Source organism: Python bivittatus, unplaced genomic scaffold (genome assembly GCF_059951505.1).
Source record: "Python bivittatus isolate LINGU-HERP-01145 unplaced genomic scaffold, Pbiv_v1 ctg000020_np1212, whole genome shotgun sequence".
Lineage (NCBI taxonomy): Eukaryota > Metazoa > Chordata > Lepidosauria > Squamata > Pythonidae > Python > Python bivittatus.
Genome location: NW_028277030.1, coordinates 7,788,281 through 7,796,768, shown reverse-complemented (window position 1 = coordinate 7,796,768; position 8,488 = coordinate 7,788,281). Strand labels below are relative to the sequence as shown.

General features: G+C 40.1%; 1 protein-coding gene across 2 annotated transcripts in view; it reads left to right on the top strand.

Moving 5' to 3' along the window:
• Window positions 1-348: 348 nt before the first annotated feature.
• VPS54 (VPS54 subunit of GARP complex) overlaps window positions 349-8,488 on the top strand; it is a 57,897-nt gene continuing 49,757 nt past the window's right edge. Inside the window, exons 1-3 of one of the 2 annotated variants that reach the window (XM_088134044.1) lie at window positions 349-964; window positions 1,353-1,432; window positions 3,495-3,603. The gene's annotated coding sequence lies outside the window, so the exon portion shown is untranslated. The remainder of the gene's footprint in view (window positions 965-1,352; window positions 1,433-3,494; window positions 3,604-8,488) is intronic. The other variant, XM_088134039.1, reaches the window with a different exon arrangement.

Here is an 8,488-nt window from a genome sequence, read left to right as displayed (position 1 = left end):
TGATACTGTATTGCCAACGGAAATCAGTATGTTTCTGGGCTCAATTCGAAGTGAAGAGTAGGAGCTTGAAAAAATCTGAGGTTTGGACAGAAAGACTTTCCCTCCCAAACCCAAGTAAAGTAAGTGGCTCCAGGAGGCTGGGTCATCGTGATTCTGATGCCAGCTATAAGTTTCCCCTATAGTAAGAAAACACAGCTCTTCCACCTAATGGGGGGTGGGGGAAATACCATGATTTCCTCAGTTTACCCTAAATTGCTTGGGTTCGCACGCCAGACCGAACCACAAAGTGGCTGCGCCAAGCGGATTCAAGCAAAATCTGGCTAAACCATGGCGGCCTCGTTCCTAGCTCAGGGGGAAAAGAGCCTCGGCGAGAAGGGAAGGGGGCGCCATTCGCCCCTTCGCCTTCGGCGGCGCGGTGGGGGCCGGCCTTGGAGAGCTTTTCCGCCTCTGTCCGCCACCCCTCCTCCTCCGTGGCTACCGGAGGGTCTCCCCTGAGCAGCGCGAAGAGAAAGAGAAAGGGCACGGAGCAGAAGCCTGGGCTCAGCGGCAGCGGCACCGGGAGCTGCACGGCTCCTCCTCCTCCTCCCAGTCACGGCTGCGACGAGAGGCGGCGCTTGCCCGTGGCCGGTGCGGTCGCTGCGCTGCCGCCGGCCGAGTGGCTCGGCCCAGAGTCGTCCATGGTCGCGACGTGTCGCTTTGGAGGCGCCGGGAATGTGCTAGGCCGCGTCGCTGCCTCGGCCCTTTCCGCCGCTCTGACCGCGACGGCTGCAGCCTCCCCGCGTTGCTGCGGAGCGGAAATCCCGCCGGTCCCCCCGGGAGTTCCAGGCCGAGACGGGCGAAAGGCGGCGGCGGTGGCTGCCGCTGCCGCTGCCTCTCAGCGCTGCCCCCTTAACGCCCGGCCGGATTCCCTGCGTTAAGACTACGGAGGAGAGGCGGGGAAGGCGCGCAGCAAAGCCTCGCTAAGGTAGGCCGGGTCGGGCGCCCCCTTCCACGCACAGGTTGATAAATTGCAGGCGCGCGTCCCTGCCTCGCTTCTCCCGCTCGTCCTTAGCGCGGTTTGCCGGGGAGGGAGGCTTTCCTTCCCAGGCTTCAGGCTGCGTGCGCGGGAGCCCTTCCGTAACTCGGAGAAGTGGATTTTGTAACCCTCTCCCTTTCCCCAAATGCTCCCCTATCACCTCTCTTTGAGTTTTACCAGTAGACGTCTTCCCGAGTCACAACTATGAGGAAAAATGCACCGTGTATCTTCTTCCGTCCCCGGTTCTTTAATGCCACGAAGGTTAGGAGCCTCACTTGTCCCAGTTTCTTTCCCTCCCCTTTCCTTTCAACTGAAGGCCGTGTCCTTTCATTTTCAGGAGAATAGTTTTACTGGAGCAAAAGGAATATGCGCTTGTTCTTAACCTCGAGGAAGCAATTGATAATATCTTCATCCCCTGTAAGTGTCTATATAAAAAGAAGCTACTTTCAGGCCAGGGGAAGTCAGAAGGTGTGTACTGTATCTTCTGTGTCCCATCAGAGGCACAGCTAAGTTTTTTAAAAGGAAAAGAATAACAGGCATTTTCACTTGAGGATTGAAGAGAACGGCGGCTTCTTTTTTAGAATATGACAATGTAAACTAGGGAAGTGGAGGGAAGAGACTTGCAAAAATGCCCTCACTCCATACTACCCCATTGGCCCATCTCAGGGCTGCCTACTTGAAATCCCTGCTTAATTCAAGATGCTTGTCTCAGGATTACTGATACCTTCGCCATCATGTCCTGGAAATGTTTTCCTATGGGGTGCAAGCTTGGCAGTATATTTAAAGGAGGTATATGTTTGGCAAAATTAATTAACACAATTTAGAGCATAAGCATTTACCATAACTATAGTCCACTTAGTTAGATGTATGAACTTCTACCCTAACTTGGCAGGAATATAGATACAGGTAGTCTCCAGTATGTATGTATGTATGTATGTATGTATGTATGTCTTTTAAAATAACAGAAAGGGAAAAAAGGAACAAAACACAAAAATACATTATCAAATAAAAATACATAACAAGTGCTTAAAAAAATAAGTGAAAAGAATACAACAGAAAAAATATATAAAATATATGTTGTTACAACAATAAACAATTACAATTCTATATATAATTTTCTAATACAAACATTATGCAAATATACATATATTTATTTCTAATACATTTATATAACTATCATTCTTTTAAAAAAAAACCTACTGTATTTTGCATAAACGAATTCCATATTTCATCATAATTATCCATACAAAGTCTACGTCTATAGGCAGTCCACTCATAGGTGGCAAGTGTAATCAGGTCTTCAATCCATTGAGTAAATAGGGACATACATTTATCTTTCCAATGCTGCAATATAAGTCTTTTAGCCATAGTAAGGGCACGCAGAATCCATTTATGTTGTCCAGTTGTCAGATTCCATGTACTAGGTATGTACTGTACAATGGTAGAGGGGGTGCACTGTAAGCAGTGAGGTTGGAAGGAAATAAAATGCAAAATATAAAGACTGATAATTATATTGGCTTAAATAGTGTAAATTAATTACAATTATATTACATACACTAATTCATAAAATAATATTGATAGATAAATTGACTTGGGCAAATTTGATTAATTTTTTAAAAAGCTTTCAGTGTTGCTTCTGGACCAGTGGCAAAATTCAGTCATACTGAGTTATATTACATGCAGAATTTTTCTTAGCTGTCAAATAGCACCATACCCAGGTCTTTTCTAATGGACTTATTTTCTGATATATGTGATATAATATGTATTTGTAGATTGTTTTGGAAAAGAAACTTGCATCCTTGGTAGTATCCTAGATGTAAACGTATGTTTGTGCATTGTGCTTTAAATGTAAGTTATGTGACAGGTGCCCATGTTTCATTCCTCTTATGAGAAGTACCCTAAAAGCTGTCATAGGGAAGTGGTTTAGATGAAAATGATTTATTTTCAGGATTTTTCAGTATTAAATACTTTCGGTCCCTTATTTGAAAAACAGTCAAATATTGCAAGGGAAACATTTAAGCCATGTTTTCAACATATGATTTATTTTGCTTGTTTGCTTTTTGTTTTGCTTTTTGTGTTTGGTTAACATATTAAATGCTCCTGATAGTTCCTTCTAAAATGCTATCTTTCCAATGCCAGTATCAAATGAAAACTTCTTCCTTTATTACTTTTGCTACATTTTTTAATATTATGTGCATGCAACCATCATGACATATATGTATCATGTGTGCATGGTTTCACAAGGGAACTCTTAATTATATCTTAGGAAGCAGTGGGATACCTATAGGTACAGTGGAATTGCATACATTACACAGGCCTTGGCATAACCATCCTGCCTTATCAAAATTTAAAAAGTTACATGAAACTGTATTATATACAGTCTCTAATTTATACCTCTGCTTTTTTAATTAATATTTTAAATTTGGAATTAATGGTTTGATACTTTTTTTTTTCTAATTATGCTTTATCTTTTCTTTAGAACTTGAAAAACAGTAATGTATGTTATAGTCTCATGATTTTTTACCAATGGAACTGGGAGAGATATGAGGTCTGCCTTACTGGAACCTTCTTGGAATACTGTTGTTAAGGTATGCAAATTAAGTGGTTGTTGTTAAACTTCTTTATTTGTCGAGTACTTGCAGAATGTGGTCTGTGCTTTCTCACAGCCAGTAGATATTAATAACAAGCTGATGCTAAAAATTTGTATGTTTAAAATGAAATGTACAAACACAAGTTTAAATAACTTCCTGACATAATCTTTACTTTTGATATCAAGGGTGATTTCCTCTATCATCATAAATGAGCATCTCTTGAACTAAACAGCCATAAATGTCACAAATTCCAAAGTGCTCCTAACAGTTACAGTGGGGCAAAAAAGTATTTAGTCAGCCACCAATTGTGCAAGTTCTCCCACTTAAAAAGATGAGAGAGGCCTGTAATTTTCATCATAGGTATACCTCAACTATGAGAGACAAAATGGGGGAAAAAATCCAGAAAATCACATTGTCTGATTTTTAAAGAATTTATTTGCAAATCATGGTGGAAAATAAGTATTTGGTCAATATCCAAAGTTCATCTCAATACTTTGTTATATATCCTTTGTTGGCAATGACAGAGGTCAAATGTTTTCTGTAAGTCTTCACAAGGTTTTCACACACTGTTGCTGGTATTTTGGCCCATTCCTCCATGCAGATCTCCTCTAGAGCAGTGATGTTTTGGGGCTGTCGCTGGGCAACACGGACTTTCAACTCCCTCCAAAGGTTTTCCATGGGGTTGAGATCTGGAGACTGGCTAGGCCACTCCAGGACCTTGAAATGCTTCTTACAAAGCCACTCCTTCGTTGCCCGGGCGGTGTGTTTGGGATCATTGTCATGCTGAAAGACCCAGCCACGTTTCATCTTCAATGCCCTTGCTGATGGAAGGAGGTGTTCACTCAAAATCTCACAATACATGGCCCCATTCATTCTTTCCTTTACACGGATCAGTCGTCCTGGTCCCTTTGCAGACAAACAGCCCCAAAGCATGATGTTTCCACCCCCATGCTTCACAGTAGGTATGGTGTTCTTTGGATGCAACTCAGCATTCTCTCTCCTCCAAACACGACGAGTTGAGTTTAGACCAAAACGTTTGGTTTCATCTGACCATATGACATTCTCCCAATCCTCTTCTGGATCATCCAAATGCTCTCTAGCAAACTTCAGACGGGCCCAGACATGTACTGGCTTAAGCAGAGGGACACGCCTGGCACTGCAGGATTTGAGTCCCTGGCGGCGTAGTGTGTTACTGATGGTAGGCTTTGTTACTTTGGTCCCAGCTCTCTGCAGGTCATTCACTAGGTCCCCCCGTGTGGTTCTGGGAATTTTGCTCACCGTTCTTGTGATCATTTTGACCCCACGGGGTGAGATCTTGCGTGGAGCCCCAGATCAAGGGAGATTATCAGTGGTCTTGTATGTCTTCCATTTTCTAATTATTGCTCCCACAGTTGATTTCTTCGCACCAAGCTGCTTGCCTATTGCAGATTCAGTCTTCCCAGCCTGGTGCAGGTCTACAATTTTGTTTCTGGTGTCCTTTGACAGCTCTTTGGTCTTGACCATAATGGAGTTTGGAGTGTGACTGTTTGAGGTTGTGGACAGGGGTCTTTTATACTGACAACAAGGTCAAACGGGTGCCATTACTACAGGTAACGAGTGGAGGACAGAGGAGCCTCTTAAAGAAGTAGTTACAGGTCTGTGAGAGCCAGACATCTTGCTTGTTTGTAGGTGACCAAATACTTATTTTCCACCATGATTTTCAAATAAATTCTTTAAAAATCAGACAATGTGATTTTCTGGATTTTTTCCCCCATTTTGTCTCTCATAGTTGAGGTATACCTATGATGAAAATTACAGGCCTCTCTCATCTTTTTAAGTGGGAGAACTTGCACAATTGGTGGCTGACTAAATACATTTTTGCCCCACTGTAGATGTAAATTTTTAGAGTTGACTTTTTTTTAGTAGCCCATTATTTTTAGTATAGTAGAAGACATGATTATGAGAAATACTGTGATTTAAGTATAACTGTTATGATAAACTCCCAGAAACCAAGTTTTGTTTCAAAAAATGAATTTTAAAACCTAATAGATACATACTTAAAATGAATTATTGTTTTCTTTAAAAAAAAAACTAACTGAAAATAAATAAGTTTTTAATGCAAGCATCTATCTTAAAACCTATTCCCAGGGGCTAACTAAATAAAGATGAAATCAAACAAGATGTTTCTTTATGGCATAGAACCATAGGGAAAATACCTAACATTTAAAGTTAAAGCATTGTAAATGACATAACACACAGATATAATTTAAAACACCACACAGTATTCAGCTTCTCAGATAGCAATAGCCCTTCTATTACCTCCTTAAAAAAAAAAACAAGCAAAAACAAAACATTCTTTCCAATTAAAGTAGTCCTTCTAACTTCTTTGTTCAAGTAAGATTGTCTTTATTAAATATTATTGGTTAAGAACAATTCCTAACATTGATAGAAAAAAAATGCATATTTTTCCCTGCCAAATTAACAAATGGTACCCAAAGAACTGGCAAAAACTATTGTTTCTAGAAAGCAGCAGATTTGTGTTGAATATTGGAATACTTGTGGGAAATATCTTTTAATTGTTTTATATTTGTATTTACATTTAATCTTTTAAAATAGAACAGATAGCATATTTTTAACTTATATCTTGCCTTTCATTAGGGAGAGCAAGACAGTACACATATGCCATCATTTTTATCTCCACAAACAAAAACCCTGTGTGGTAGGTTGGGCTGAGAGTTGGTTACTGGCTCAAAGTCATCCACTAAACTCCATGTTTGACTGAGGACATGAAGTTGGATCTGTCTCTTAACCCTCTGTTGATGAAGATGGAGGAAGAGTTTTCCTCCTGGACTAAAAAAGTTGGTCACCCTGCTTTAACTAACCTCTCTCTGGTTTTTACTGATACTGGAGCCTAGGAAAATCACTTTCGAAGGACAGCAGGGAGGGCTGAGGTCTGTGCCAAAAGTCTACTTAAACTTTATAATTATAAATATCCTGGCACACTGACCCCTATACTGAAAGTATTTAGAGCAAAAATTGTCCCAATGTTGACCTATGGTGTGGAAGTGTGGGTCCTTGCAAAATCTGTCGCACTTGAACATGTCCAGACACGTTTTTTAAGAAATATATTGAGAGTTGATAAGAACACATCAGCCCTCATGATCAGAGCGGAAATAGGTACCCATTCTATACAGAGCCAATCAGTAATTAAGGTCTTTTCTTATTGGCACAGAGTCCATTTAATGGATTATGATAGGCTTCCCAAATTATGCCTGTTGGAACAAATAAGTATGGACCTCTCCATATCCTGGCTAAAACATCTTACTAAAGTTATCTCACAATATGGGCTTTCTGCTCAACAGGTACTCATAAATAACTCACAGGCAAAGGATATTTTTAAACAGAGAGCCCTGGATATCAGTGCCCAAACGGACATGGAGGAACTGGCTAAAAATGGGTCATTAAAATGGTTAGCTAAGAATAAAATTACCTTTCATTCTGAAAAATATCTGTCGATGAGTCTAACTCAAAACCTAAGAAGGGCCTATACTAGAGCTAGGTTTGAATTACTGGACTCCATGGTCAAATATGGTCGTTTCCATCACGTGCCTTATGATGAGAGGCTATGTGTATGTGGGGACCCAGCCATAGAAGATATTGCCCATGTTTTGTTCGACTGTAAACTTTATGACTCACTTAGGCTTAATTATTTGTCCTCTCTGTTGGAAAGAACAGTCCATTGGGACTCCAAACACAATTTATCCTATTTTCTTTCGGGCACAAATATCTTTATTGTGCGTAGGACTGCCAAGTTTGTGGACAAGGCAGTTCAGTTGAGAGCCCGATATATAGAACAGATTGGAGTATCATGTAGGGTTGATGGTCTTATATGAATCTGGATTATGATGTTAGCGATACATTATTATTTTATAGTAGTATATTTTGTACTATCCCATTTTATTATTATAATATTTTATTGTATCATGGATTTTGTGTATTAGTTATTTGTTTCACCTTTGCTGATGTTTCTTATTCTTGTTGATATGGTTGTAAGACAAATCAATAAAGTTGAAAGTTGAACTAACCTCTCTCCAATTCATAAATAAGTAAAGATATTTTAGTCCACACATATTGAGGCAAAAGGATTTTGTCGGTTCTAAATTGCTCAGTTCTGATATTTGGTCATTTCTTCCCATTCTTGGCCCTGTACCTACAGTATATATGATGCACCTAACATATAAATGACAACGATTTAACACTAATCCTTTCTTTCCTGTTACAATCCTCTATTTCACTTTGGAAAGATCTAATGTTTTTGCTACAGTGTTTCACATGCCTTGCATTATTAGTGTCCTTCTGATCATGAGTCTTGCAAAAAGTATAATGCACGATGAAAAGTGCTGACCGTGTGCGCTTGTTTAATTCTTTCTAGACAGTTTTACTTGAACATTTCCCAGATGTATTACAGTTTTATTTTGACTTTTGGGTAGCCAGCCAGATGCTAATAAATCTGTATCTCCCATTCTCTGTCTGATATTGTTATCTCTATATTCTTGACTACTAATTCCATGAAGATGCCCGCTGTATGTACGCCTGTTTTAAAAATTAATATAGGACAACATTGAGTTTGCTATATATAGGGTTTTGTATTTTCTTCCTGTAATCTAAACATAAATCTGTTAAATAGAAGCTTGTCATGTCTGCAGCTCCATTAATGCTAATTAATGTTAATTGCTGGACCCAGCAATGCTGGATAAATTTGATCAGTCTCCAATCTCTCCTTTTTTAGTTAAGGTGGCAGAGAAGGTTCAGAGGGCCCTGGAGGAAGTGGGTTATCTGGACCCTGTGTAGTTAGGTTTCAGGCCTGGCATTGATTGTGTTTGTGGATGATGTCTAGCAGAAC